We start from the raw sequence: 4,538 nt of genomic DNA, 5'->3' as shown, positions 1-4,538 counted from the left end.
TTTTCTCTAGGCTCGTATCGGCATTTGGTCAAACATTTTGACCATGTCCTATCTGCCACAGCCTGTATGCTTTGTCGTCACTCCCCAAGCAGAACTTGGTGAAAGTTCTTTTATTCATATGTGAAGCGCTTTTGAAACTTTATACAACTTTCTTTGTGGCCTGCATGCCTTTACTGGCCTCGGGTGTATCATTTTAAGCATGAGGATAGGATAAAACGTAGACTCCATATTGAAATGTTTCCCTCATCTCATTATTGAGATCCTCCTTTATATCGGGCTATTACTTTAATTGTTCCTTGAAAGGATCAAGCACGATGCCACAGTTCCTGTGGACACAGTGATCCATTGCGCAATTATGAAGCACGAACAAGTGGACATTGTGACATTACCTTCGAACTAGCATGCTCATGTCATAACATCCAGCAGGAGTGCAAGACAAAAAATGGAGTCAATACAACATACCACGATCTCCATTACGCACACATGTCCCATTTTATCATCATACAACTCAATAGCAGGAAGAGTAATATGTGTTCTTTGATCGATGCTACTCCTTTATCTTTTACTTGTTCAAGCATTCTATCGAATGGTTTTGCAGGTCTTGGGTCAAGACGATTCCCACTGTTCCTTCTTTCCTTAGCAGCTTCAGACACACCCCTGGACATATAATGATCATATTTCATATCACGGTGATTAGGCCATCTATTTAAAACATCATTCTTCACACCTTGTATTATCCAAATGAAGTTCTTCAACTTGACACATCTCATCTGTAGTCTTGATTACAAGTTTACTATCTCCATCGAGTGAGGGAAATTATGATCTTGTACACAATGATTTGCCATGGGTAATGTGAAGAGGATTTTCAGAGCTTAAACCATTTTCAAGGCATTCTATCAAATAGTTCACATGTACTGATAGTATTTTTGTGATTCAAACAAATATATGTTCATCTATGATCCTTCTTTGATATTGCACATCATCAGAGCTCTTTCAAAGCAATCGACTTGACCAATTGACCCTGATTCTTTGACATGGGTTTTACATATGAACCAATGGACTATGTGTAAAAGTACAAAGCTATGTCAATTTTCAGGCTGATTTATTAGAATGACTAAATTTGAGTATTTCTATACAAAAATCAATTTTGCTCAAAAATATAATCTAGATAAATTCATTCTAGCTAAGTTATATATCGTCTCACACTTTTCCAATTGGAAATGTATGTTTTATACTAGTTTGTATCTAATTACTAAAGAAATAAAATTATTTCAGAAAATTGGCATTTCAATAATTCTTACTATTTTTTATGATTTTTTTTTAGTAAAATATAAAAACCATTGTATAGAGCTCAAAGTCATGAATATTTTCATACAGAGTTTATAGTGTTTTAATTAGATAGAGTATATTGTAATTAAAAATTTCTACAAGCACATATTCTAACACTCAAAAAGATGTCAATTATGAAAAATAAAAATATATTAAATCACATAAAAAAAAATTAAAAATTGTTTGACGTTCTAGAGGAGAGGGTTCTGTTTTAGAATGTACAATTTCTCTTCTGGTTAGATAGATTTGTTTTGAAAACTGTGGCAGGAGATTAAAACTATTGATTTCAAATGAGTTGAAATTTCAATCACTATAAAAGATAAAATATAGGTCTAAAGTCAATTTTTATTTTTGATTGTTCTAGCTATATGTCTTATCTATAACATAGTCTGAGTTCAAATGAAAATATTTCCATATAGTTTTGTGGTGCAAGCTAAACCCCCATTTTTTAGTGTTTTAAAGCAACTAAAATATATATAAATTTTTTTAAAATATATCATTTCTTATTCCAAATAATTACTAAAAATTATAATCTTAAATTTCAACTATTTCTACACATTTCATTAGTTTACATAATTTTCAAATTCTAAATAATAATCCCATTTTTATGTGATTAAAGATTAATAGTTATACTTTTGTTAGGTTTTTCCTTTACAAAAGGCTGACACAAGTTTGTGCTTTTACACCTATACTTTAACTCTAAACCTGATAATGATTAGTTTGAACATAAAATAGAATTTATTGGCTTATCCTTAAAGACCTCCATACTCTTAGGGTCTTGTGTCATATTTTGGAAATTTATAATAGCCACTCATAGCAGCATAACAAGACCTTCTGATTATTTTTGAATCTAAACCCTAGATTCAGTTTCAAACCACAAACTTGAACTGTTCTTTGTAATTATGAATTCACATGTCAAAATTTCAAATTCAAAGCTTTAATGCTTGGAATGATTTTCAAAGCTAGGAATCTGAATCCTACATTTTGTACCCTAAACATCGAAGTTGTAAAGGTATGCCTCCAAATTGTTCAATTTAACCTTTGACTCTTTGAAATATAGAACCTCCTTGAAAGATGATCTACATATTTAACTCTGAACCCATGTTCATACAGTTGGAATTGGAGGGAAATCCTTGAAACTGTAAGCTAGAATTTGAACTTTAAATTTGATTTTGAACAAAGTGCCATCTATATCTGAACTGTATCTCATGCTTTGAACATTTGAACTTGACCTTCTAAACTTTGAGGATTAAGATTTAGGTTTAGTGCTTCCTCTAAAAATTGTCTTATCATAAGTCATATTTCACAACATCATAATCAACAAACCAAACCAACAGGAGATTTACTTGATGGGGTTGATTTGGAAGTTTAAAATGTAGGTGCTAAAACACACTAATAGCTAGCTCTGACTAGGGATATGGACTACCAAGGACATAAAGAATCCAATGTCTCTGGTTGAAACAAGTGACTTATCCATTGGGCTAAAAAGCCTAGGCATAAACAAGATAATCAAAGAGTTTCTTGTTGGGAGGGTAGAGGGGAGCAAGGGCCAAAACCAAAACCACAAAAACCTGGGAAAAGCTAGGCTAAGCACACCAAAAACTATAGAAGAAAAATAATTACAAACACGAGTGAGGAGCCCTCACCAAAGGAAAGAATAAGAGAAATGGACTCATACATGACCATTGATTGGAAGAGAGAAGTATGATCCTTTTTGGAAAAGAAAATTGTGCTCCAAAAAGTTAAACCATAACCATTTCCTTTTGACAACTTCATCATAATTAAAAGTGAATCTAGAGGCATGCTGAAAATATGTGGCCAGTAAATATCTTCCAAACAACCATGCTTTGTCATTAAATTTTGATTCTTGCATACCTTCCTACACATTACTTCTTGCACTATCAATTATTTTTGTGAGGAAGAAAAATACAAAGATTATAAATCTAGTACGAGAACATACTCACATTCAACTCTTTCTACAACATCACTTTTAATAGGGATTTTAGCATCTAAAACAAGATTGATAAAGTTGAGATACTGAAATGGTTTTCAAGATGATATTCCATCATACGCACATTTATCATAGTCATTTTTAATATAACTTTCAGATTTCAAATCAAGGCTGAAATAAAATGATTCTTCATCACACATAGGGTCAATCTGGACTAAAGTAACTTCATCATTTCTAATGGCTATCAAGTCTCAAAAATATCTATTCAAATTCAAGACTCCAATACCTAAATCAATTGCAGAGGAAGGCTCACCTTGGACAGTGACTTAGACTTGATAAACTTCCATTTTGTGACAAAGAGAAATATAATCAAGCTCTTTATCCTCTTTCTAATGATGCACCACCCTGTTAGCCATCAAAGGTCATTGTTTGAAATCTGTCCTTGCAACCACTTCCTCTACCACATGTTTGGAGTTAAAATGATATTTGTCAAAACACGATTCAACATTTTCTTCAATACATAGTTCATCAAGAATACTCAACTTGGCGTTTTCATCAAAAGAAAATGATTCTAACACTGAAAATTGAACATCATCCTTTCTATTATCTTCTTCAAACTTATAAGTTTCATATTCTACTCATGTGTAAGCCAAAGGCTAACTTTAATAAAGAATGTTATGAAAAATGTAATCTTCATTATTCTCTTCATATCTAAATTTTTTGACAATAGTAGAAAAGGAAAGCACTGATAAATCTTCTCTTTCAACTTCACTGACCATTTTATTATCATCTTCAAAAATCTCCTTTTTTATCGAAATGGATGCATCTAGAAACTAGGGTGTTCCTTGCTATCCAAAAATGAAGCAATTTGTAGATAGAGAATTTTTTTTATTGGTTTTTCTCCAGACCAATTCATTGAAACATATTTTCTTTTTCTTTGATCATGGACATTAAAATAGCTTTATATCACACAATTTAGCATTAAGGTAGATTAATGATCTTTGGAGAAACTCAAGCCCTTCTTCTCACCTTCTGTAATGCTTCCTTTAAAAGAAACCCAAATGAATTATAGATTTGGATCACTTTTAGCAACTATTTCTTCACCGATAGGTAATTTTCTAGTTCATTTCTTTGGCTGAAAGTTGTGTTCACATAAGATTGAAAATTTATGAGAAACATTATCATGTGGAGCTTCCAAAACATCATCAATATCCACCTTTAATTATTCACTAAGTTGGAACTGAAGGATTTGATCAAT

Source organism: Cupressus sempervirens, chromosome 4, assembly GCF_028749045.1.
Source record: "Cupressus sempervirens isolate cs-2001-9-10 chromosome 4, ASM2874904v1, whole genome shotgun sequence".
Classification (NCBI taxonomy): Eukaryota; Viridiplantae; Streptophyta; class Pinopsida; order Cupressales; family Cupressaceae; genus Cupressus; species Cupressus sempervirens.
The sequence above is the reverse complement of the archived record's forward strand: the minus strand, read 5'-3'. Positions refer to the sequence as shown.